Consider the following 27,949-nt stretch of genomic DNA (forward strand, 5'->3'; position numbering starts at 1 on the left):
GTCTCAAGGTTCTAGCCCACATTATAAAGAAAAGCAAAAGAAATGTAAGGATTAGAAGCTAACAAGTAAATCTGTCATTACTTGCAGACTATACACTAGTCACCTACATAGAAAAACCAATGCAATAGTAACCAGATAAAAGATCTATTTATAAAAGTTAAGAGCATTTTTTGGATATCAGCCATAAGGAACTGAAAAATATGAAGGAAAATAAAATACTAAAATAACAAGTAGATTAGCTTCCTCTTCCTTTTTATTCTTTCTCCTGCCCATCCCCCCAAATTCAGTCCCAGGTAGGGCCCAACAAGGGGACATCTGCGCAGAGGGGCAGCCTGTGTGGGGCGTTGGGGCCCACGTGCGGTGAGGAAGGTGCTCAGCGTGGGGGAAGCCTGGTATGAGCTGCTGGGTCCCAGAGGTGGAGAGTGTGACATATATTCTCTAGCTTCGAGAATGGGGCCAGTGATATTCCAATAGCAATAAGCACTCTAATGTTCAGCTCTTGGCTTCTGAATACTCCAGGGGATCTTCCCCACCCAGGGATTGAACTCGGGTCTCCTGCATTGCAGGCAGATTCTTTACCATCTGAGCCACCTGGAATGCCCTCCTAAATACTCTTTGTCACTAAAAGGAACCAGCTCCTGGGACTTCCTTGGTGGCCCAGTGGCTAAAACACCATGCTCCCAAAGGAAGGGGCCTGGGTTCGATCCTGGGTAGGGAACTAGATCCCACATTCCACAAATCAGAGTTAGCATGCCACAACTCAAATGCCACATGCCGCAGCAAAGATCAGAGAGCCTGCATGCTGCAACCAAGACCTGGAGCAGCCACATACATGCATGAATAATTTTTTAAAAAGAGCAACCAGGTCTCATTGAAGGAATGGTTGATTCCAGGGCAGAGAAAGTAGAAAATGAGCTTAGGTCATGTTGGTACCAGAGAAAGCAAGGAAGTTCTCAAAGAATGAAGAGGACATACCACAAGGATGTGTCCAGTTTGGAAGGGCTTCCCCTGGACAAAAACAGGACAATCTGAAAGCAAAATAAACAACAATAGCAATGAATGAAATAGAAAACCATGAGTTTGTGTTGCTATAAATAAATGGGTGAATAAATTGAAAGCTCCATGAAAACAGATGACTTATATAATTTAAAAGAACCACTCCACAAAATATTTTTAATTACAAATAGAGAAAGGGTCGCTTTACAATGGCAAGCCTGTCACCAAGCAATCACAGTAAACAGCATGAGCAACAGCACAGACTGAAATTGCGTGCCAGCAAGGGAGGAACATAGCGTCACTCGTTTGATGTTCCTGCCAAAGACACATGACCTGGATCTAATTGTGAGGAAATATCAGACAAATCTAAACTGAAGGACATTCTGTAAAATAACTCGCCTTGATCTCCCAGCGTATTAAGGTCATGGAAGTCAAGGAAAGACTGAGCAACAGTTCCAAATCGAAGGAGATTAAAGAGACGCAAAAAAAAACACAAGTAAATGCAAGATGTGGTCTGAATGTGTGATTCCTTTTGCCTTTAAGAACGTTGTTGAGGATGTTCCTGGTGGTCCAGCAGTTAAGAGTCTGCCTGCCAATTCAGGGGACACGGGTTCCATCCCTGGTCAGGGGACATGCCTCGGAGGAACGAAGCCCATGCGCCAGAACGACTGGGCCCAGGAGCCCTAGGGCCAGGGGTCTGCACAAGAGAGACCCCGCGATGAGAAGCCTGCACACTGCAGCTCAAGAGCAGCCGCTGCTCACCGCCACTGGAGAAAGCCTGGGCGCAGCAAACAAAACTCAGCACAGCCAAAAATAAGAATAAATAGATATTTACTTACAAACCACGTTTCTGGCACAACTGCTGAAACTCGAATGAGGTTTGGGGATGAGATGATAGTTATATATCAGGGTTAATTTCCCAACTCTGATGGTTACACTGTGGCTATGGATGAGAAGGTCCTTATTTGTATGGAAAACCCAAAGGAGTATGTGAGGGTGGTGGGGCTTCATGCTGGCAGCGAAAACTCCAGTGGTTCAGGAAAAAAAAACAGATCTCTGTATTATTCTTGCAACTCCCTGGTATGTTTGAGATTGTTTCAAAGTAAAAAAAAAAAACTTTAAATTTACATTAAAATCTCTAAAAATTTGGTTAAGGAATTCAAAAGATCCCTAAGGTGAATTTTTAAAAATTCTGTTGAGGAATACATAAAGGAGACATAAATGAGTACCTACTCAACACTCGTGGTTAGGGAAACTTTACATCACAAAACTGCGGCTCAAACTGGACCTGCAAAGTCAGTGCAATCCCAAACATCTAGGATGGGTTTCATTTTGGAGAAATTCAACAAGCTCGCTCTAAATTACATATGGAATAATAAGGTCTGCAAAGAGCGAAGGAAACTTTATGAAAGAAAACCTAAATGGGAAACGTTTTCCTATCACATATACAGATGGGTAGATAGCCATAGATACAGACATAGATGCAGATGATGATGATGAGATGATAGGTAAAAATAAAAGATAAATCTGATACATAACAAACATGGCACCATAAATCAAAGGCTTTTTAGTAGATACGATTAGGAAAGCTGGCACAAAGGGCCACTCGGACAGCACCGTGTAAACACCTAGAGCCAACTGTGCTTAAAGCCAGAAATCCCCCTGGACTTTCCAATTATGCAAACAAATGGCGTCTCTTATTTGCTTAAGCCAGTTTGACCTGGGCTTCTGCCACCTACAACATTTCTTGCTATTGTTTAGCTGCCAGGTCGTGTCCGACTCTGCGACCCCATGGACTGCAGCACGCCAGACTCCTGTGTCCTCCGCTCTCTCCTGGAGTTTGCTCAGAGTCACGTCCATTGAGTCCGTGATGCTATCTAACCACCTTATCTTCTGCCCCCCTGTTCTCCTTTTGCGTCCTGTCTTTCCCAGCATCAGGATCTTTTCCAGTTATGAGTTGGCTCTTTGCACCAGGTGGCCAAAGTATCAGAGCTTCAGCTTCAGCATCAGTGCTTCCAATAAATGTTCAGAATTGATTTCCTTTAGGATGGACTGGTTTGGTCTCCTAGCTATCCAAGGGACTCTCAAGAGTCTTCTCCAGCATCACAGTTTGAAAGCATCAGTTCTTCGTTGCTCAACCTTCTTTACGGTCCCACTCTCACATTCATACACGACTACTGGAAAACCCGCAGCTCTGACTATGTGAACCTTCGTTGGCAAAGAGATGTCTCTGCTTTTCAATATGCTGTCTAGATTTGTCATAACTTTCCTTCCAAAGAGCAAGCATCTTTTAATTTCATGGCTGCAGTCCATGGAATTAGACCATACCTATTACAGAGTCTGGTCTAAATCATCTCCCTCATAGTATTTTAACTCCAGACCACTTGACCTGCCTCTTGAGAAATCTGTATGCAGGTAAGGAAGCAACAGTTAGAACTGGACATGGAACAACAGAAAATAGGAAAATAGGAAAAGGAGTAGGTCAAGGCTGTGTATTGTCACCCTGCTTATTTAACTTATATGCAGAGTACATCATGAGAAATGCTGGGCTAGAGGAAGCCCAAGCTGGAATCAAGATTGCCAAGAGAAATATCAATAACCTCAGAAATGCAGATGACACCACCCTCATGGCAGAAAGTGAAGAGGAATTAAAGAGCCTCTTGATGAAAGTGAAAGAGGAGAGTGAAAAAGTTGTCTTAAAACTCAACATTCAGAAAACTAAAATCATGGCATCTGGTCCCATTATTTCATGGCGGATAGATGGGGAAACAGAGGAAAGAGTGGCTGACATTAATTTTGGGGGCTCCAAAATCACTGCAGATGGAAACTGCAGCCATGAAATTAAAAGATGCTTACCTCTTGAAAGGAAAGTTATGACCAACCTAGACAGCATATTAAAAAGCAGAGACATTACTTTGCCAACAAAGGTCTATCTAGTCAAGGCTATGGTTTTTCCAGTAGTCATGTATGGATGTGAGAGTTGGACTATAAAGAAAGCTGAGCACTAAACAATTGATGGTTTCAAACTGTGGTGTTGGAGAAGACTCTTGAGAGTCCCTTGGACTACAAGGAGATCCAACCAGTCCATCCTAAAGGAAATCAGGCCTGAATATTCATTGGAAGGACTGATGCTGAAGCTGAAACTCCAATACTTTGGCCACCTGATGTGAAGAACTGACTCATTTGAAAAGACCCTGATGCTGGCAAAGATTGAAGGTGGGAGGAGAAGGGGACGACAGAGGATGAGATGGTTAGATGGCATCACCGTCTCCGTGGACATAAGTCTGAGGAAACTCTGGGAGTTGGTGATGGACACGGAGGCCTGGCGTGCTGTGGTCCATGGAGTCGCAAAGAGTCAGACACGACTGAGCAACTGAAGTGAACTGAATTTACTCACCATCCCTTAAGCACTGTGCCCTTGCTCCAATTCAATTTAGCTAATATCTTGATGAAATATACCTTATAAAAGGCAGAGGGTTCCAAGGATAGGTACTTTCTGGCACGTATTCTGTCATTACCTCGAAACCTTACCTAGGTCACATATGATTTACTTAATTTTGTTAATCCTTTCAAAGGACCAGCTTTTAGAATTGTTAATTTATGCTCTTATCTTTGTTGTTTTCCTCTTTCTTTTCCCCTTTGCTATTCTTTTCAACTTCTTGAGATGGATACTTGAATCATTAATTTCCAAATCTTTCTCCTTTTCTAACATACTCATTTTGAGGCTGCAAATTTTCTCTAAGAACTGCATTAGCTGCGTCCTACAAGTTTTAATATAAGATACTTTTATTATCATTTAATTCAGAAAGTTTTCTGATTTCTATTTTGATTTCTTCTTTGACCAGTTTTAATATGCAGGCAGTTGGAGATTTTATATTTTTCTTTTTTTGTTATGGATTTATAGTTCCTTGTGGTTAGAAGATATAGTCTGAATAATTTCAATCTTTTGAAATGTGTTGAGTCTTTTTTTATGGGCCAGCATGTGGTTTATTTGGAAGGAATGATGCTAAAGCTGAAACTCCAGTACTTTGGCCACCTCATGTGAAGAGTTGACTCATTGGAAAAGACTCTGATGCTGGGAGGGATTGGGGGCAGGAAGAGAAGGGGACGACAGAGGATGAGATGGCTGGATGGCATCATGGACTCAATGGACGTGAGTCTGAGTGAACTCTGGGAGTTGGTGATGGACGGGAGGCCTGGCGTGCTGCGATTCATGGGGTCGCAAAGAGTCGGACACGACTGAGCGACTGAACTGAACTGAACTGATGGTTTATTTTGATAATATTGCATGTTCACTTGAAAACATGTAAATTTTGAGTTCTCAAAAATATACATCACTGACTGATCACAGCTCTTCTTATATTGGGCTTCCCAGGTGGCGCTAGAGGTAAAGGACCCGCCATAAGAGACACGAGTTTGATCCCTGGATAGGGAAGATCCCCTGGAGGAGAGCATGGCAACCCGCTCCGGTATTCTTGTCTGGAGAATCCCATGGACAGAGGAGCCTGGTGGGCTACAGTCCACAGGGTCGCAAAGAGTCAGCCACTACTGAAGTGACTTAGCTCATAAGCTCAGGGTCCTCTATCCAAACTCTAGGGGCCAGAGGTGATTCAGAATTCAGAAGTTTTTCAGATTTTAGAAAGATGATTTTGTGCATATTCTAGAACCACACCTGTTAATCAACTACATTAACGTATGATTAATGGGTTATTTCATTAAAACTATAAATAGCTTGGTCAGATCAGACTCTGCGGTCAAATGAGCTTTGGTGGCAAACACTTGAGAGGGATTACAGATCTGTAGTGGAAGCTGATGGCCAATACACAAGCATTTCCTGAGTGCTTACTAGGTGCCAGGAACTGTGCTGAGTGCTAGCCCTCCCCTCCATGCTATGTGGTGGGTATGATTTTTATGCACATTTTACAACTGAAGAAACTGAGCCTTAAAATTGAGCAAAAAGCAGAAAGTGTCCGATGCTGGGAAGAGACACTTAATGGGTGAGAGAATGGAGGCTCAGAGAGGTGAGGTGACTTCCCTGGATGACCGGTAATAAACATGCAGATACCTGGGTGAATCTGAAGGTTGGTTCTGTTTATTGTGTCCTCTTCAAGTGTCCTTTGACTCAGTGGTTCCTAGACTTGCGGTTTCACAAAACTTGTTGTTGATGTTCAGTTGCTAAGTCACGTCTGACTCTGCGACCCCATGGACTGCAACCCACCAGGCTTCCCTGTCCTTCACTATCTCCCAGAGCTTGCTCAAACTCGTGACCATTGAGTCAGAGATGCCATCCAACCATCTCATCCTCTGTCACCCTCTTCTCCTCCTGCCCTCAATGTTTCCCATACACAGGCTGCTATATATAAAATAAGGACCTTCTGCATAGCACAGGGAACTCTACCTGATACTCTGTAAGCAACTCCTCTCTAAGGCAGTGGATGAACAGGAGCAGAGAAAGCCCACTGCACACTCTTCATATACCTCACTTTAGGGAGAGGATCCCGGGAACAATGTGTTAATAAGCAGAACAGACTGTTGGGACAAGGATCTGGGAGCTTCCAAAGATCTTGGATCAACATGGTGCTGGGTCCGTGGAATGCACATTGGGAATTCTTTGTCATGTTATTATTACCCTTCTTTTGAAAGAATAATAAAAGAAACACCTATATATTTCTTCACCAAGACTTCCTATTTGCTGATCTTTAAACACTTGCTTTATCTCTCTATATATCAGCACTGTTCAATAAAAATTTCTGTGATAATGGAAATGTTTCATGCCTGAACCATCCTAGTGAATGTGAAATGGCCTCTTGTGGTTTTTAATTGCATTTCCTAGCAACTAATTATGCTGACTATTGTTTCATGTTGTATCGACCATTTGCATAACTTCTTTGGAGAAATGTCAGTTCAAGTCCTCCGACCACTTTGCAATTGTGTTGTCTACTTGTTATTGCAGGTTAAAAATCAGAGACATTACTTTGCTGACAAAGGTCCATCTAGTCAAAGCTATGGTTTTTCCCAGTAGTCATGTACGGATGTGAGAATTGGACCATAAAGAAAGCTGAGTGCCAAAGAATTGATGCTTTTGAACTGTGGTGTTGGAGAAGACTCCTGAGAGTCCCTTGGGCTGCAAGGAGATCCAACCAGTCCATTCTGAAGGAAACCAGTCCTGAATATTCTTTGGAAGGACTGATGCTGAAGCTGAAGCTCGACTGCTTTTGCCACCTGATGCAAAGAACTGACTCATTTGAAAAGACCCTGCTGCTGAGAAGGATTGAAGGCGGGAGGAGAAGGGGATGACAGAGGATGAGATGGTAGGAGGGTATCACCAACTCAATGGACACGAGTTTGAGCAAGTTCCAGGAGCTGGTGATGGAGAGAAAAGCCTGGCATGCTGCAGTCCACGGGGTTGCAGAGTCGGACCTGACTGAGCGACTGAACTGAACTGAACTGACCTGAACTTGTATGGCACTGTAAGACTTCTTTATATTGTCTGGATACTAGACCTTTGTCAGATATAGTTTGCAAATATTTTATCACGCCAAGAGATAGTGAATGACAGGGAAGTGTGGCTGCTGCAGTCCATGGGGTGACAAAGAGTAGGACACGACTTAGCGACTGAAAAACACCACCACATTTTCTCCCATTTTGTGCGTTGTCTTTTCAATTCCTTTTTTATTGAAATATAATTGATTTACAGTGTTGTGTTGTTTCTTCATTTTCTTGATGGTGTTTTTTGGTGCACAAGCTTTTAATGTTGATGAAATCCAATTTATCTAGTTTTTCTTTGCTGCTTGTGCTTTTGGTGTCATATACAAGAATCCATTTCCAAACCCATCGTCATGAACATTTAAGTCTATGCTTTCTTCTAGGAATTTATAGTTATACCGCATATGTTTAGGTCTTTGACCAATTTTTAGTTAATTTTTGCGTATGGTGTAAGTGTCCTACATAATTTTCATTCTTTTGCATGTGGATATCCAGTTGTCCCAGAACCATTTCTTGATGAGGCTATTCTTTCCCTATGGAAGGCCTTGGCACTCTTGTAGAAAATCAATTGACTCTAGATTTACGGGTTTATTTCTGGGCTGTCAGTTCTGTTCTGTTACGCCAGTGTGATACTGCATTGAATACCGTGGCTTTGTAGTAAGTTTTTAAATCAGGAATTGTGAATTCTCCAATTTTGTTCTTTTTTTTTTTCAAAATTGTTTGGCTTTTCTGAGTTCCTGAGTCTCTACACAAATTTTAAGACCATCTTGTCCATTTCTGCAAAAATATCAGTTGGAATTTTGATAGGAAATGCATTGAATCTGTAGAACAATATGGTGAGTACTGCTATCATATAAATCTTTAGTCTTCTAATCCATGAACACAAGATATTTTTCTACTTATTTAACTGTTGCTTAATTTCTATTAATAATGTTGTGTAGCTTTTAGTATACATATATTATTCCTCTGTTAAATTTATTTCCAAATATTTTATTTTTGATGATAATATAAATGAAAGTTTTTATTCATTTTTGTATTTTTTATTGCTTAGCAGTGGTGTTAGTCAGTGTTAGTCACTCAGTTGTGTCTGACCCTTTGTGACCCCGTGGACTGTAGCCCGCCAGGCTCCTTTGTCTATGGGATTCTCCAGGCAACAGTACTGGAGTGGGTTGCCATTCCCTTCTCCAGGGGATCTTCCTGACCAAGGAATCAAATGTGGGTCTCCTGCATTACAGGCAGATTCTTTACCATCTGAGCTATAGGGAAGCCCCTTTTTATTGCTTAAGACATAGAAATACAATTTAGTTTTATGTCTTGATTTTGTGTCCTGCAACCTTGCTGAACTTTATTGGTTCTAAACAAGTTTCTTTTAGTGGATTCCTTAAGCTTTTCTCTATATAAGATCCTGTCATTTGAGAACAGAGATAATTTTACTACTTTCTTTCCAGTCTGTATGCTTTTTCCTTTTTCTTGCCTAATTGCTTTGGCTAGAACCCCCAGCACCATGTTGAGAAGTGGTGAGAGCTGACATCTTTGATTTTTTGTTGATCTTAGGGGGAAAGTATCACTAGTATGATATTGGCTGTGGACTTTTCACAGATGCCCTTGATTAAGTTGAGGAAAATTTCTTTTCCTTCCTAGTTGGTGGAATGTTTTTATCATGAAAGGATGTTGGAGCTTTTCAAATGCATTTTTTTTTTGCAACAATTGGGATGATCATGTGGTTTCTTCCTTTATTGCATTAATATGGTATATATGATTGATTTTTGTATATTAAACCTATCTTGCATTCCTAGAAAAAACCCCACTTTGTCATGGTATATTTGGTTTGTATTTGGTTTATTAATATTTTGTTAAGAATTTCTTTAAAAAAATCATTTTCCTTATTTATTTTGGACCGTGCTGGCTGTGCGTTGCTGAGCGGGTTTTCTCTAGCTACAGAGAGCAGGGGCTTCTCACTGCAGTGGCATCACATTGCGGAGCTCCGGCTCTAGAGCACAGGCTCAGTAGTCGCTCCGTGCGGGTTTAGCTGCTCCACAGCAAGCGGGATCTTCCTGGACCAGGGATGGAAACTCATTGGCAGGCGGATTCTTTACCACTGAGCCACCAGGGAAGTCCCTTGTTGAGAATTTTTGCATGCATGTTCATAAGGGATATCGGTCTGTAGTTATCTTTTCTCATAATGTCTTCTTTTAAAAGAAAACATTTTAAATATTTTCTTTCTTTCCTTATTTGGCTGCACTGGGTCAGTTGCATCACTCAGGGTCTTGACTTTTGCTGCAGTGTGCAGGATCTTTAGTTGAGGCATGAGTACTCTTAGCTGGAGCATGTGGGGTTGGGAGCTTGGAATCTTAGCCCTGGACCACCAGGGAAGTCCCTCTTGTAATGTCTTTGTCTGACTTTGATATCAGAGTAATATTGACCTTGTAGAATGAGCTGGAAACTGTTTCCTCCTCCTCTATTTTTTTGGAAGAATTTTAGAAGGAGAGTGTTAATTCTTCCTTAAAAAGTTGATAGAATTCAATATACCATCTAGTCCTAAACTTTTCTTTGCTAGAAATTTTTTCTCTACTGACTCAATCTCTTCACTTGTATGTCTATCCAGAGTTTACTTTTGGCTTCCCTGGTGGCTCAGCTGGTAAAGAATCCGCCTGCAGTGTGGGAGACCTGGGTTCGATTCCTGGGTTGGGAAGATGCCCTGGAGAAGGGCAAGGCTCCCCACTCCAGTATTCTGGCCTGGAGAGTCCCGTTGACTGCATAGTCCACGGGGTCGCAGAGAGTCGGACCGAGTGGCTTTCACTCTTTTGCTGGCTACAGTGCTATATTAGCTTCAGGCATACAGCATATAATTCAGTGTTTTTATGGCTCCATTTAAAGTTGTTATAAAGTGATGGCTGTATTTCCCTGTGCTGTACAACATATTCTTGTAACTTATTTTATGCACAGTAATTTGCACCTGTTAATCTACCTTTCTTATAATTGTCCCTCCCTCTTCCTCTCCCCACTGGTAACCACAAGCTTTTTCTCTATATCTGTGAGTCTGTTTCTGTCTTGTTATCGTCACTTGTTTATTTTTTTTTTTAGATTCTACATGTCAGTGATAACGTAGTCTTTGTCTTTTTCTGACTTATTTCACTAGGTATAATACTCTCAGGTTCCATCCGTGTTGCGAATAGCAGAATTCCATTCTCTTTTATGGGTAATATTCCATTGTATACATCACCACATCTTCTTTATCCAGTCATCTGCCGATGGATGCTTGGGTTTATTTCATATCTTGGCTATTGTAAGTTACTGTTGCTATGCACATTGGGGTGCATCTATCTTTCTGAGTGTTTTCATTTTCTTTGGATGGATACCCAGCAGTGGAATTGCTGGATAATATGGTAGTTCTAGTTTTAGTTCAGGTTTTTTGTTTGTTTTTTTTTTTTGGCAGTTTGTGTCTCTTCAGGATTTGTCCATTTCATTCACATTACCTAATTTGTTGTTTTACAACTGTTGATAGGATTCTCTTATAATTCTTTTTATTTCTATAAGTTTGGTAGTAATGTTCCCACTCTCATTTCTGATTTTTAGTAATTTGAGTCTTCTCTCTTTTTTTTCTCTTGATCAGTCTAGTTAAAGTTTTGCCAACATCTTGACCAAAAAGTTGATTTTTAAAAAATCTGTTTATCTGGCTGCTCCAGGTATTAGTTGTGGCATAGGGTATCTTCATTCCGTCATGTGGAGTCTTTTGTTGTGGCCTCTGGAATCTCTAGTTGTGGTACTGTGCCGGGGTCCAGCCCCGGTGGATCCAGGGTGATTCGAAGGTGGGGACGGAGTCGGCGTCCTGGAAAAAACTTATTTAATTACAGATATAGAGGGAGATTAGAAACAGATAGTGTAGTAGGAGAATTAGTGGAGAAAAGAGGCTGAATAACTGGTTTACGTGGAATACCAATCACCACCTACGTAGGCCACAGGCGTCTTTCCATTCTCCCAAAGGAGAGGAGGCACTGAGGCCTCCCCGGTCCGATCTCAGAAGCCCAGGCAGAATTAGCAGGCTTGGTGAGTGAGTACCCACATTTCAGATGGGAATTCAGCCAGGAAAACAGGGAGCGAGAAAGAAACGACACGGGGGAATCAGTCTTTCCAGAAACTGATCCGATTTCTTTATTTTTCAGGTTTGTTTATATACCTTTTTGTTATACATAGGGATGAATACAGAGTCACGTGGGGGTCAGCAGACCTGACCCTTGTCACAATCAGGTGCTTCATATAAAATTATACAAAGGTCTTATGAGTTTCATCATCTTCTGGCTATGAGGTCTGCTGACATTTTATGGCCCTTTCTGATACTGGTCAGTTAACCAGAAAACTTATTTTTCCAGGGGTGATTTTTTCTTAAATCAGGCGCCACCCTCCATATAAAGTTACATTCCTATAGGGTGAGGGTGTAGTGAGTTACAATCAAGAAAGGAATTTATTTAACCTAAGGTTTAACATGATTAATCTTTAAGGTTAATACTTATTTCTCCTATATGCTAGTTATATTCACTATAAGGGCAGGAATATGGAGATTTAGCAGCAAATATTGGCTCAACAAATGTAAACCCTTCACCAATGTTCCCCTTAAGATCTATTTTGTCTTAAGATAGTGATAAAGTTATATTTTTACATAGCATATTGATTTATAACAAAGTACAGTGATCTATAACAAAAGAGAAAATTCATTAACTCAAAAAGTCTAGTATTGCTAACATCAAAACATTACTATATTTCCTTTTCTATATTCCAAATACATTGATTAATATATTCCCAGGTGCCTAAGGATATGGAGGCCTGATGGTAATCATTGGCTCATCATTGAAAAAAGCCCTATGCTAATACTCCAAACTCTCTGTGCTGTTTATGGTTGAGAGGTTGTCACACAAGCTAGTCTGTCAGCAGAGAGGTTTGACCTGAGACATCCTTGTCACACCCAGGGCAGGGAATTAGCAGTAATTGTTGGCACGACAAATGAAAAAACCCTTCACCAATATAATTCCTAATCAACCCACTATACTATACTAATGATCTTCTCATTTCTCAAAAGAGTCTGTATTTAGAAAGTTTTAGAACATCCCGTGCCTCTCACAGTTGGGAGGCTGTAAACAATCACATGCGGCCGGACGAGCCTGATCAGGCAGGCCAGAGAACCTTCAGAGTTCGTAAGTTGAAACACTCTTGTCACGCCCAGGAATTTTTATTAACTTGGAGCTGCAAGTTAACTCCTTCTCCGAGAGAAATGGTTATGGGGGAGAGCTCCCTGTAAAGTACTCTGGTTTTGGGGATAGATGCTCGGGAACAGGGGGTTTCCTGAGGCTTGATCATGCCTTTGCGTATGCCAAGCTTCCTTCCTCATGATCTTTGCCATGCACAGAGTTCCTCACGCTGGCTCCTGGCAGTGCTGGAACTCTTAGTTGGGACATTCTGGATCCAGCTCCCTGACCAGGATTTGAACCCGGGCCCCCTGCTTTGGGAGCACGAAGTCTTAGCCACCAGACCACCAGGGACATCCCCAAGAGGTTGACCTTTTCAAAGAAGCAATTTTTGGCTCCATTGATTCTCTCTATTGTTATTCTGTTTTTGATTTCATTTATCTCCACTGTAATCCGATGGACAGGGAGGCCTAGCGTGCTGCGATTCACGGGGTCGCAAAGAGTCGGACACGACTGAGCGACTGAACTGGACTGAGCGGAGGCTTGCTTTGGGGTTAGTTTGCTCCTTTATTTCTAGTTTTTGGTAGAAGGTTAGGTCGTTGATTTGAGATCTTTCCTCTTTGATAGTGCAGGGGTTTACAGGTACAAATTCCCCTCTGAGCACTGTGTTCATTGCATCTCTTTGTTTCTTTTTATTGCTAAATAATATTCCTCTAGACAGATATGCCACACCTTATTCGATTTTTAATTTTTTAGGTTGAGATTTTGTCTTTGGAAATTATTGGTTCGTGTCTTTTGTACTTAAAAAAACATATTTAAAAGAAAAAGAAAAAACATCTCATTCATCTGTTCATCGGTTGATGGATATTTTTGTTCTCCACCTTGGGGCTGTTCTGAATATGTTGCTATGAACATTTACATACAAAGTCTTTTCTGTATATACATGTTTTCAATTCTTTCAGGTACCAGGAGTGAATTCCTGTGTTACATGATAACTCTGTGGTTAAATTTTGGCAGCATTTAGCGTGGATACAATAATATTAGCTAATGAAGAAATGCTCAGATTTCCTCAATAGTACCAAGAATTCATAGCTCTGGCATGGAGGCAAAATTTATATATGATGAAATGTACAACTCTTAGGCGCAAATTTCAATGAGTATATACATATATATATGTGAAAGTGAAAGTCGCTCAGTCGTGGCCAACTCTTTGTGACCCTGTGGACTATACAGTCCATGGAATTCTCCAGGCAAGAATACTGGAGTGGGAAGCCTTTCCCTTCTCCAGGGGATCTTCCCAACCCAGGGATCGAACCCAGGTCTCCCACATTGCGGGTGGACTCCTTACCAGCTGAGCCCCCGGGGAGGCCCGCATGTGTATATGTGTGTATCTGTTCTAGCGCCACCCCAAGCAAAATACAGGTCCTTTCCATTGCCCCTGAAACTTTTTCTTTCCAGCAACTTCCCCCCACACACATCTGTTATTATTATGGTAATAGCAGCTCTGGGGGTCCTCATAAAAGACTAATATATATTTTTAAGGATGTCTATTTATTTAATTTCTTTTTATTGCAGAATAATTGCTTTACAGAATTTTGTTATTTTCTGTCAAACCTCAACATGGATCAGCCATAAGTATACATGTATCCCCTCCCTTTTGACCCTCCCTCCCATCTCCCTCCCCACCCCACCCCTCTAGGTTGATACAGAGCCCCTGTTTGAGTTTCCTGAGCCACATAGCAAATTTCCATTGGCTGTCTATTTTATATACGGTATTAAGTTTCCCTGTTACTCTTTCCATACATCCCACCCTCTCCTTCTCTCTCCCCATGTCCATAAGGCTATTCTCTGTCTGTTTCTCCACTGTTGCCCTGCAAATAAAGACTGATATTTATCTCAAGAGTCTGCAAGACACATTCCTTCCTCTTTTGAACTCAGAGGCAGACTGGGGGACAGGGCAGATCACGAGCGCTGGAGTTAAACAGACCACGCTCTTACTCTTAACTCTGCCATTTACTGGCTGTACACTATGGGCAGGTTACTTGATATCTCCGAGTCTCAGTTTTCTCCAATGTAAAAATGAGTGATGTGTGAAAATTAGTCAGAACTATGTACCTGAAACACTGGCCACCCTGTGGATACCTTCTAAACATCAATTTCCTCTCCGTTTCTCACTCCCTCTTCCTTATTTGATTCTCACAACAATCTTCACTCAGTCATTTATTCACTCAACTACGCTGTGTGTCAGGCGCTCATCTCTGGGGCAACAATGTGGATCAAAACAGTCACTGCTGGGACTTCCCTGGGGGTCCAGTAGCTAAGAACCTGCCTCCCAATGCAGAGCATGCAGGCTTGATCCCTGGTCGGGGAATAAGAGCCCACATGCTGCAGGGCCACTGGGCCCACGTGCCGAAACTAGAGAGTCTGTGTGCTGCACAGAAAGACCTAGCGTGCCACGGCTAAGACCCGACACAGCCAAATAGACACATATTTGAAAAATAGCCACCATCCCTGTCGTCATGAGGGTTACAGTCAGGTGGTTAATGGAATAACCACCTCAGAGCAAGGTGAAGAAGTACCCAGTGCTCTGAGAGGGTCTGATGAGGGCCCAGACTCCCTCAGTGCTGCTGCTCAGAGAAGGCATCTAGGAAGAGATGAACCTTCAGCGAAGACCTGAGCAAATAGGGCGGAACGAGGCACCTTTCCAGGAAGAAGAAACAGGGTGTGCAGGTGCACTGTGGCGGGCAAGAGCGCGGTGCCCTCCAGGAGCCATAGAAGGGCCCAGGCAGCGGCAGCAAGCGCCGGATGCGGCTGGAGGCGGGAAGGGCCAGGCCTTCCCCCGCAGCCATGGTCAGAAATCAGGTCTTCGGCACGGGAGCAAGGACAGGCACGGGTGACTTTCCAGCAGAGGTGAGGCAGGCGCTAGATACGATCAGCTCTGCCCCGAGAAGAGAGAGCAGATTTGCCAGGGCAGGGCCTGCACGCATCTCGGTGAGGAACTGGGGCAGGGTGGTGGTAGTGGACGTGGAGGGGGTGGTCAGAACTGAGAGATATTTAGGCATTTATCCGGTTCATTGGATATTCATTGGAAGGACTGATGCTGAAGCTGAAACGCCAATACTTTGGCCACCTTAAGAACTGACTCATTTGAAAAGACAAGACCCTGATGCTGAGAAAGACTGAAGGCCGGAGGAAAAGGGGACCACAGAGGATGAGATGGTTGGATGGCATCACCAACTCAATGGATATGAGTTTGAGTAAACTCCGGGAGTTGGTAATGGACAGGGAGGTCTGGTGTGCTGTAGTCCATGGGGTCACAAAGACACGACTGAGCGACTGAGCAACTGAACTGAACTATCCAGTAAACCCCGCAGGACTTGGAGATGGCCTGGACATAAGGAGGGAGAGACAGAGTGTGTTGTGAGCCATGTGTGAAAGGGCGGTGCCAGTGAGATGGGAGCTCCCAGAGGGGACCAGGGCTGAGGGATTGATCAGGGGACCATGCTGAGCTGAAGAAGCCGAGGTTCTGTGAGGGAAAGGGGCTGGCTGTGGCCAGATGGTGGGGTATGGTGGGGATGAGCGGTAACGCTCTTATGAACACCTGCTGCTCCCAAGGAAGCTTCCAGCTGGTGTGTGGGGATGGGGAGGTGGTGGTTAGCAGTGCTCCAATGTTTAAGATCTGGGAGCATTCCTATCTGAGTATTCTGGAAGCAACTTCGCACCTCTTCTGGAAGATGAAGCCAGTGAGAACAAGGCCAAGAAACTGTTTCCTGAGCGTGCAAAAGTATCCTGATGGCAGCTGGCGTCCCGACTGACAGTGCGCAGTGCCCGGTACACGGCCGGTGCTCCGTAACCTGTGACCCTCTGTTGTGGGGGGCTCAGCACCTCCAGGTTGGGGGGCCCTCAGAGGTAAGACTCTACTCAAGGCAGGAACTAGGTGTCAGAACAAATAGGTTAAGTTTGGTTCTGAAGCCTCCCCGGGCTCGGGAATTTGAAGATGATGAAATTGAGGCTAATAGAATTGCGAAGTTGAATTTTAATTTCCAAAACACTTTCCCCTCCCCTCCTGGGTGGCGGGAAAAGAGATAAAATTCCCAAGCTGGGAATATAATTACATCCCATTCACACACTTGGCAATTTGCCCCCAATTAGCACTGAATGCTGAAAATAGGGAGAAAGCAAACATTGGCTGGGGGCCCCGGAAGAAGCGGCAACAAATTATTGTTCTTTCAAGAACTGCAAGTATTAACAGACCAGTTTATGGAATGTGCTGGGGTGTTGTTCTCCTAGAAAAGAGCATGGCCTCACTGGGCTCTCCAGAACCTTCAGGGTCAGACCAGAGTGAGGCACTTGGGGCACCTTCCCCCAGCCCCACCTTGCTTGTAAGACCCCAGGACTCAGCAGCAGTTCAAGACAGGGAGGCTCCAACTCCTCCCACCACTTTTATTCACAGGCTGTCCCATCCCTAATCAAATTAGAAGTCTGAGGGAGGAGCTGACCCCTGGTTGTCACAGCCCCAGCTGCCTGCCTTGTACTCAGGGCACCCAACACATAGATGTGTTTAGCGCACACTCAATATCCGTAAGACATTCTGCTATGCGCTCTGCTGGTGGCAAAGGACACTGACCCATCTCCTTCTACCAGGGAGCTCATTGCCTCATAGAAACAACCCAAGTAGGAAACGATTTACCCAGATGTGATCTTAAATAACCTCAGATCACATGTTGAGAAAGCTTTCCTTTCTCAATTTTATTTCACTCTCTCTGGGCTAAATATACCATCAACACCTCCCCAACACTTGTTAAAAGCCCTTGGCAGGCAACCGATTCAAGCTAGAACTCACTGAATCTATAGTCATGTTACCTTCTATTCATGGCCAAAGAAATTGGCTTCCCATTTTCAATAGTGAATTAATTCTAAAATGAATCTGTTGGAATAAAAAAGGAAAGAGTCAATCCACTTGGAGAAGTGTATCAACCAGGCACCGTACAGGTGGTGGCCCACAGGCATGCCAACAGCCACTTGGAAGCAGGAGGAAGCAAACGGTCCCCACCCAGCGCCACGGACTCACAACTGTCCTTTGGAATCCTTGTCCCACCTATTTCCAAAATATCCCAGAGGACGGAGCATTTTCCTTTTGGCCTGGGATCAACTCAACCTGCTGGGGATAAAAAGCGATTAACAACCTTGGTATTGTTTTCTGCGGCTGTTTTCCTCCCTCCAACCCCTCCTCTTGGGAAAAACGTTAATACAAACAAAACCATTTGGACTCAGTTAAGTGCTTTTTGGGTGAGTTGAGCCTTGTTTTCCAACTAAGGTCTTAAGATATTTTAAGGGATAAAGAGTATGTCAGGGCTAAATATTGTCACCCTGCTTATTTAACTTATATGCAGAGTACATCGTGTGAAATGCCAGGCTGGATGAAGCTCACCTGGAATCAAGATTGCCAGAAGAAATATCAATAACCTCAGATATGCAGACAACACCACCCTAATGGCAGAAAGTGAAGAAGAACTAAAGAGCCTCTGGATGAAAGTGAAAGAGGAGAGTGAAAAAGTTGGCTTAAAACTCAACATTAAAAAAACTGAGATCGTGGCATCTGGTCCCATTACTTCATGGCAAATCGATGGGGAAAAAATGGAAATAGTGAAACATTTTATTTTCTTGGGCTCCAAACTCACTGCAGATGGTGACTGCAGCCATGAAATTAAAAGATGCTTGCTCCTTGGAAGAAATCCTATGAAAAACCTAGTGAGTGTATATTAAAAAAGCAGAGACATCACTTTGCTAACAAAAGTTCATCTAGTCAAAGCTATGGTTTTTCCAGTAGTGATGCATGGATGTGATAGTTGGATCATAAAGAAGGCTGAGTACTGAAGAAATGATGCTTTCAAATTGTGTTGGAGAAGACTCTTGAGTCCCTTGGACAGCAAGGAGATCAAACCAGTCAATCCCAAAGGAAATCAACCCTGAATATTCATTGGAAGCACTGATGCTGAAGCTGAAGCTCTGATACTTTGGCCACCTGATGTGAAGAGCTGACTCACTGGAAGACCCTGACGCTGGGAAAGATTGAGGGCAGGAGGAGAAGGGAAGGATGAGATGGTTGGATGGCATCACTGACTCTATGGACATGAGTTCGAGCAAACTCTTGGAGATAATGGAGGACAGGGAAGCCAGGGTGCTGAAATCCGTGGAGTTGCAAATAGTTAGACACGACTGAGCGACTGAACAACAACTCCCAGGGATAAGAAAAAAGAGCCGCTACCCACAGAGAGAGAAAAGTGTTGACTCAGGGCCACCAGTTCCAAGGCTGCAATCCAAACTCCCAGCACCAGGGCCCATTTTGGACCTTAGCTGCCTGAGCACTGTGGTAGCCCTTACTCTTCTCTTCCCATGTAACTAGAAATATTTGTCCCTGTTGTTCAGTCACTAAGTTGTGTCTGACTCCTTGCGATCCCATAGACAGCAGCACGCCAGCCTCTTCTGTCCTCTGCTATCTCCCAGAGTTTGCTCAAATTCATGTCCATTGAGTCAGTGATGCTGTCTAACCATCTCATCCTCTTTTGCCCCCTTCTCCTCTTGCCCTCAATCTTTCCCAGCATCAAGGTCTTTTCCAATGAGTCGGCTCTTTGCATCAGAACTTCAGCTTCAGCATCAGTTCCTCCAATGAATATTCAGGGTTGATTCCCTTTGAGATTGATTGGTTTGATCTCTTTGCTGTCCAAAGGACTCTCAAGAGTTTTCTCCAGCACCACAATTTGAAATATAAATAACATTAAACCACAAACACCTAACACGTATGCCAAAGTTAAAACTAGCTTATGCTTCCATATTTGAAATTTACTGATTGTAGAATTTTGAATGAGATCGTCCAAATGAACTTTTAAAAATCATTTATCTATTTGGGCCACACTGAGCATCATAGGCGGAGAAGGCAATGGCAACCCATTCCAGTACTCTTGCTTGGACAATCCCATGGACGGAGGAGCCTGGTAGGCTGTGGTCCATGGGGTCACTAACAGTCGGACATGACTGAGCGTCTTCACTTTCACTTTTCACTTTCATGCATTGGAGAAGGAAATGGCAACCCAATCCAGTATTTTTGCCTGGAGAATCCCAGGGACGGCAGGGCCTGGTGGGGTGCTGTCTATGGGGTCGCACAGAGTCGGACACAACTGAAGCGACTTAGCAGTAGCTGCAGCAGAGCATCATAGGGGATCTTAGTTCCCTGATCAGGGAATCAAACCAGTGCCTCCTGCCTTGAAAGTGCAGAGTCTTAACCACTGGACCACTTGGGAAGTCCCTGAAATGAACTTTTGTTCTTGAGTTCTGTTTGGATTGGGAGGGAATTCTACTTTTCCGGCACCCCGGGCACATCCTTTTAGCCTAATCACTAGCTGCTAAGGGAGGGTGGGGGTGGAGAGAGGGTGGGGCGGAGCGTGACCCTGCCCGGCCCAGGGACTGCAGCTGCCCCTCGGCTCGGAATGCTGACACGTCACCTGTCAGATCCACTCCGTGCTGACGGTCTGACATCAGCCTTTCTGCCAGCCGGATAGGGACCTGTCTTGTCTCCCTAGCATTAACCAGCTTCTCAGCAAGCAATTATCAGTTTACTCCACAAAGATCCTCTTGCTCTGGGGACACGGAGAGAGATCAGGACACAGATGCAGAAAATGGCCCAAGAATAAGGAATAAACTTGTGCACCATCCGTTATCATGATACCCAGTAGCGATGAGACATGCCATTTCTAGGCCATCAGAGCAAGGCGGGGCCAGAGACCATGCCTTGCCCAAACTTGTCATTTCACGAATAAGGAAATAAGATTTTGGGGTTAACAGTGGCTCCTGCCAAGGAGGGATTAGTGTGTGTGTGCACGTTAATTATGGGTGGGTCCCAGCACACGGTGGGCTCAAAGCAAAAATGTTCACTGAAAGCTTCCCCAGTGGCTCAGTGGTAGAGAATCCTCCCGCCAATGCAGGAGTTGTGGGTTGGATCCCCGACCTGGGAAGATCCCGCATGCCATGGGGGGACTGAACCCGCGTGGCACAACTATTGGTGTGCTCTAGAGCCAGGGAACAGCAACCAATGAAGCCTGTGAGCCCGAGAGCCCGTGCTCTGCAGCCTGAGAAACCTACGCACTGCAACTAGAAACTGCTCACTGCACCTAGAGCGGCCCCTGCTTGCATAATGAGAGAAGAGCCTGCACAGCAACAAAGACCCAGGACAGCTGGAAATACGTCAGTAAATAAAGTTTACCAAAAACAGAAAGAAGCTTAACTGAATTTGAATAAATCTTCAGATTTGCTGGAGGAGAAAGGAAGTTGGAATCAGGTCTCGGCTGAGCAGGGCTTCCCAGCTGGCGCGGTGGTAAAAGATCCACCTGCAGGTGCAAGCACCACAGGTTCGATCCCTGGGTCTGGAAGATCCTCTGGAGGAGGAAATGGCAACTCACTCCAGTACTCTTGCCTGGAAAATTCTATGGACAGAGGAGCCTTGTGCATTACAAGGTTGCAAACAGACAAAACTGAGCGACTGGGCACACACTTGGGTGAGCTACTTTACAAGGTAAGGACGTGGTGGGAAGAGAGGGAGCTCTGTGACTGACTCTGACCCACCTTCCTCCCAGTGAATGGTTGCCTAGTCTATGAACAGCTTCGGAAGCTAGTTAAATGCAGGAGCACCAACACTGGTGCTTTGGAGGAATCGTTTTTCTCAAAGTCCTACTCTGGCTCCTCTTTGACATGCCATGACCAGCCCAGCTCTGGAGACTGGAGAAGGGACGTGCACCCTGGGGACCTTCACATACTGTCCCCAGGGATGCCACGCCCACCCTCTGGGGCTGCGGTTGCAGTGACGGTTTCTACAGACCGTTTTAGGAAAGCTGCTTTCTGCTGCCTCCCTCTTGGGGGAGGTCAGGTGGCACCGGGACAAGCAGAGCACTGTGGTGCCAGCCATTGTTCTAAGTGTCCTTAAATGGATGTTTCTGGTACACTCTCCGGGCACACAGGTCCATGGCGCTTTAAGCAGGAGGAATAAGGGGGTGGCTTGGTCTCATCTTCTCTCCTTGGAGAAATAAGGAAGTTGGGTTATTTGTGGTTCATTTTAGGGAGAAATAAGGAAGTTAATTTTTCTGAGTAAGGCATTTTCTGTGACCTGAAACAGAAATTTGGATGGAGGGAATTGTGAGGCTGTAACTGGAATTTTCAGGGATCTCCATGGGCCCAGCCAGGCCCCTCTGGTGATAGACATGGGCACTGGAAACGTGGAGACGCAAGTTACCTGCCCGGTGCCCTAGGGCCCACGTCTCCCTTGTCTTGGTTCCTCTCTCATCTCTCTCCCCTCGTTCAGTGGGTGCGCTCACCTCCTCAGATCCCACGGAGATCCCGGGAGAACCTGAGCTTTCCTCTCTCGTGGTCAACAGTTGCCCTCTCATTAGCTGTTCTGATTGATCGTGGAGTCAGGGGACAGGTCTAGGTATTGGCCAAATCTGAGTCGATCAGCTGTGTCCAGAGGGATATGCGAGTGTTTGAGTGTGTGCATGTGTGTGTGTGTGAAAGCATGTGTTGGGAGTGTGTGTGGGTGTGCACGCGTGTGTGTGAAGGGATGTGTTGTGATAGTGCATGTGTGTGCATGTGAAGGGGTGTGTTCGGACAGTGTGTATGTGTGTGTGTGTGTGTGAAGGGGTGTGTGTGATTGTGTGTGTGTGTGAAGGGGTGTGTTGTGATTGTGTGTGTATGAAGGGATGTGTGTGATTGTGTGTGTGTGTGAAGGGATGTGTGTGATTGTGTGTGTGAAGGGCTGTGTTGTGATTGTGTGTGTGTGTGTGTGTGTGAAGGGCTGTGTTGTGACTGTGTGTGTGAAGGGATGTGTTGTGACTGTGTGTGTGTGTGTGTGAAGGGATGTGTGTGATTGTGTGTGTGTGTGTGAAGGGATGTGTGTGATTGTGTGTGTGAAAGGCTGTGTTGTGATTGTGTGTGTGTGAAGGGCTGTGTTGTGACTGTGTGTGTGTGTGAAGGGCTGTGTTGTGACTGTGTGTGTGTGTGTGAAGGGATGTGTGTGATTGTGTGTGTGTGAAGGGCTGTGTTGTCATTGTGTGTGTGTGTGTGTGTGTATGGCTGTGTTGTGACTGTGTGCGTGAGTGTGAAGGGATGTGTTGTGACTGTGTGTGTGTGTGTGAAGGGATGTGTGTGATTGTGTGTGTGTGTGTGTGTGAAGGGCTGTGTTGTCATTGTGTGTGTGTGTGTGTGAAGGGCTGTGTTGTGACTGTGTGTGTGTGTGTGAAGGGCTGTGTTGTGACTGTGTGTGTGTGTGTGAAGGGCTGTGTTGTGACTGTGTGTGTGTGTGTGTGAAGGGATGTGTGTGATTGTTTGTGAAGGGCTGTGCTGTGATAGCTCCCTGGGGTAACAGGCGCTGGGGCAGGGCTTCCCCTGGGATGACGGCGCTGCAGGCAGGCCCTCTCAGTAAGTGCATCTTCTCTCCGTGGAGAGCAGTGAGGATGAGAGGCTGTCCTCTCAGTCTGAGAACCAAGGAGTGAAGGTGGTTTGTAACAGAGGAAAGTGGAGTGACAGCCTTTCATTAGCTGTCTGTCCGGACGGCCTCACAAGCCAGTCCTCAGTTCTCTACGCGCTGCCACGCTGGCCCTGCGTGGCCAATACATCCATGGCTGATTGGACCAGGAGTAGACATGTGGCCCGGGGGACCGAGCCCGTTCTCTCCTGGGCACTGGCACGGCCACACCCCGGTGCGGCTGCTAGAAGCCCTGGGGAATGGGGTCAGGTCCTGCTGCAAGTCCTGGCAAGAACAGAGAGTGGGCTTACAGGGAGAGGAGAGTGAGCGAGTGCAGGGAGAAGAAACGAAGTCTAAACATGGTCTGAAAGCCTAAAACTGGTGACTGATCAAAACCCTGCTTCCAACCAGCCACTTTGGAAAACAGTATGGAGGTGTCTCAAAAAACTCAAAATAGAACTATTAGGTTGGTGAATGTGGTTTCGGACTGTGAATTTTAAATCATTGTAACTAAGCTCAAACACATCTTTATTAATCAAAGTAGGAACCTTTACAATTAACACATTTTTGTCAATGAGAAATGTTTGTTTATTCCTATAGCATAAAAATCTGTGCTTCGGGATTTGACGGACTCTTGCACACCCTTTTCTGCCTCCTGCTGGTGGTGGAGCACAATAAACTGTGGAAAATTCTGAAAGAGATGGGAATACCAGAGCACCTTATCTGCTTCCTGAGAAACCTATACGCAGGGTCAGGAAGCAACAGTTAGAACTGGACGTGGAACAACAGACTGGTTCCAAGTAGGAAAAGGAGTCCGTCAAGGCTGTATATTGTCACCCAGCTTATTGAACTTATATGCAGAGTACATCATGAGAAACGCTGGACTGGAAGAAACACAAGCTGGAATCAAGATTGCCGGGAGAAATATCGATAACTTCAGATATGCAGATGACACCACCCTTATGGCAGAAAGTGAAGAGGAACTAAAAAGCCTCTTGATGAAAGTGAAAGAGGAGAGTGAAAAAGTTGGCTTAAAGCTCAACATTCAGAAAATGAAGATCATGGCCCATCACGTCACGGGAAATAGATGGCAAAACAGTGGAAACAGTGTCAGACAGATGGTGACTGCAGCCATGAAATTAAAAGACGCTTACTCCTTGGAAGAAAAGTTATGACCAACCTAGATAGTATATTCAAAAGCAGAGACATTACTTTGCCGACTAATGTCCATCTAGTCAAGGTCATATATGGATGTGAGAGTTGGACTGTGAAGAAGGCTGAGCGCTGAAGAATTTTGATGCATTTGAACTGTGGTGTTGGAGAAGACTCTTGAGAGTCCCTTGGACTGCAAGGAGATCCAACCAGTCCATTCTGAAGGAGATCAGCCCTGGGATTTCTTTGGAAGGACTGATGCTGAAGCTGAAACTCCAGTACTTTGGCCACCTCATGTGAAGAGTTGACTCATTGGAAAAGACTCTGATGCTGGGAGGGATTGGGGGAAGGAGGAGAAGGGGACGACCGAGGATGAGATGGCTGGATGGCATCACTGACTCGATGGACGTGAGTCTGAGTGAACTCGGGGAGTTGATGATGGACAGGGAGGCCTGGCGTGCTGCGGTTTATGAGGTCGCAAAGAGTCGGACACGACTGAGCGACTGAACTGAACTGACACCATGACTCAGAAATTCCACTCCTTGGTATATATCCGGAAAAAATAAAAAGAAAGAAAGAAAAGAAAACACTAATTCAAAAAGATAATGTTCCAGTGGCTCAGAAGTAAAGAGTCTGCTCACAGTGCAGGAGACAGAAGAGATGAGGGTTTGATCCCCTGGTCAGGAAGGCCCCCTGAAGAAAGGAGTGGAAACCCACCCCAGTGTTCTTGCATGGTGAATTCCACAGATAGAAGAGCCTGGTGGGCTACACTCCTTGGGGTCACAAAGAGTAGGACAACTGAAGCGACTTAGCACGCACATACAGACAAGAAGGGAAATTAAAATGGAGACAGTCCAGTTCAGACTTCAGAAACACAGTAGACCTTTGACCTTGCTGCTGAACTGTCTGGACACTGCCCGGATTCCATGCCTGCCCACAAACACAGCTAGTCATGAGCACTTTAGATAATTCTTGAGCCCCTGGAGGCCTGGCCAACCACCCCAGGGTTCAAGGAAATCCTATGACTCACAGATGATACCACTTTAACGGCAGAAAGTGAGGAAGAGCTAAACAGCCTCTTGATGAAGGTGAAGGAGGAGAGTGAAAAAGCTGGCTCAACAAGGTGAAAAGGCAGCCTTCAGAATGGGGGAAAACGATAGCAAACGAAGCAACTGACAAAGAAATAATCTCCAAAATATACAAGCAACTCACGCAGCTCAATACCAGAAAAACAAACAACCCAATCAAAAAGTGGGCCAAAGAACTAAACAGACATTTCTCCAAAGGAGACATACAGATGGCTAATAAACACATGAAAAGATGCTCAATATCACTCATTATCAGAGAAATGCAAATCAAAACCACAATGAGGTCTCATCTCACACCGGTCAGAATGGCTGCCATCAAAAAGTCTACAAAATAAAAATACTGGAGAGGGTGTGGAGAAAAGGGAACCCTCTTATACTCTTGGTGGGAATGCAAACTGGTACAGCCACTATGGAGAACAGTGTGGAAATTCCTTAAAAAACTAGAAATAGAACTGCTTTATGACTCAGCAATCCCACTGCTGGGCATACACACCGAGGAAACCAGAATTGAAAGAGACACGTGTACCCCAATGTTCACCACAGCACTGTTTACAACAGCCAGGACATGGAAGCAACCTAGATGTGCATCGGTGGATAAGGAAGTTGTGGTACACAATGGAATATCACTCAGCTAAAAAAAAGGAACGCATTTGAGTCACTTCAAATGAGGTGATGAAACTGGAGCCCATCACACAGAGTGAAGAAAGTCAGAAAGAGAAACACCAATACAGTATGTCAATGCATATATATAGCATCTAGAAAGACGGTAACAGCGATCCTATATGCAAGACAGCAAAAGTAAAGACTTTGGACTATGTGGGAGAAGGCGAGGACGGGATGATACGAGAGAATAGCAGCGAAACATGTATTTTTCAGTGTACATGACATGTACAAGTTGCCGTATGTAAAACAGATGAGCAGTGCAAGTTCGAGGTGTGAAGCAGGGCACTCGAAGTCGGTGCTCTGGGACAACCCCGGGGGATGGGGTGGGGAGAGAGGTGGGAGGGGGTTCAGGATGGGGCACACATGTGCACCTGCAGCTGACTCGCATCGATGGGGTGGCAAAAATTAATTAATTTTAAATAAGAAAAAGCTGGCTTAAAAATCAACATTCAAAAAAACAAAGATCATGGCATCCGGTCCCATCACTTTGTGGCAAATAAATGGGGAAAAAGCAGAAACAGGGTTGGATTTCATTTTCTTGGGCTCCAAAATCACTGTGAACAGTGACTGCAGCCATAAATTTAAAAATTGCTTGCTCCTTGGAAGAAAAGCTATGACAAACCTAGAGAGCAGAGACATTATTTTGCTGATAAAGGTCCATATAGTCAAAGTTATGGTTTTTCCAGAGGTCATGTATGGATGTGAGAGTTGGACCATAAAGAAAACTGAGCGCCAAAGAACTGATGCTTTCGAACTGCGCCACTGGAGAAGACTCTTGAAAGTCCCTTGGACTGCAAGGAAATCCAACCAGTCAATCCTAAAGGAAATCAGACCTGAATATTCATTGGAAGGACTGGTGCTGAAGCTCCAATACTTTGGCCACCTGAAGGGGAAAGTTGACTAATTGAAAAAGACCCTGATGCTGGGAAAGATTGAGGGCAGGAGGAGAAGGGGGCGACCGAAGATGACAAGGTTGGATGGCATCACTGACTCAATGGACATGGAGACAGTGAAGGACAGGGAAGCCTGGTGTGCTGCAGTTCAGAGAGTCGCAAAGAATCTGGACAACAACAACAAATCTCACAAGATTAAACAAACAGCCTTGTAAAGTGTTAAAGTAAAACCAGAGCTGCATTTTTGCACACAAACTGATGATGATATCAGTTTGCAGCCTGGGGTTTTAAGTGGGAACCCCCAAAAGTGCAATTTGAAGTCTTACCTGTGGAGTGAACTGCCTGGGACCTTCCCGACTGGGACTGCAGATTGCTGTGACTCGGGACTTCCCATCACTGTTTAGCTCTGGATGTTGGCCGACCCATTTTGGTGATGTATGTGCTGTTCCTCTTCTCCATTACTTCTATTTCCCTTTTCTTTTAATGACTGCATATTGAAATTAAGTTAAATAATCCTTTATTAAATATTAAAGTTGTCTATCTGTGTGTAACGAGTGGTTTCTTTTGTATACAAATCCTTCGAACCTGAAATGAAAGTGAAACTTTCAGCCAAACAGATGCAAGCACCTAATGTTTACAGCAGCATTGTTTACAACAGAGCAACCTAAGTGTCCATCAACAGATGACTGGATAAAGATGTGGCGTGTGTATACAACGGAATACCACTCGGCCATAAAAAAATAATGATATTTTACCATCTGCAACAACATGGATAGAGTTGGAGGGTATTAAGCTTAGTGAGACAAGTCAGAGAAAGAAAAATACTGTTTGATATCCCTTATATGTATGATCTAAAAAATAAAACAAATTAGTGAATATAACAAAAGAGAAACTGACTCACAGATGTAGAGAAGAAACTAGTGGTTCCCAGAGGGGAGAGGGAAGCAGGAAGGAGCAAGATAGGGGGAGTGAATTAAAAGG

The sequence above is a fragment of the Capra hircus genome, chromosome 2, assembly GCF_001704415.2.
Source record: "Capra hircus breed San Clemente chromosome 2, ASM170441v1, whole genome shotgun sequence".
Classification (NCBI taxonomy): domain Eukaryota; kingdom Metazoa; phylum Chordata; class Mammalia; order Artiodactyla; family Bovidae; genus Capra; species Capra hircus.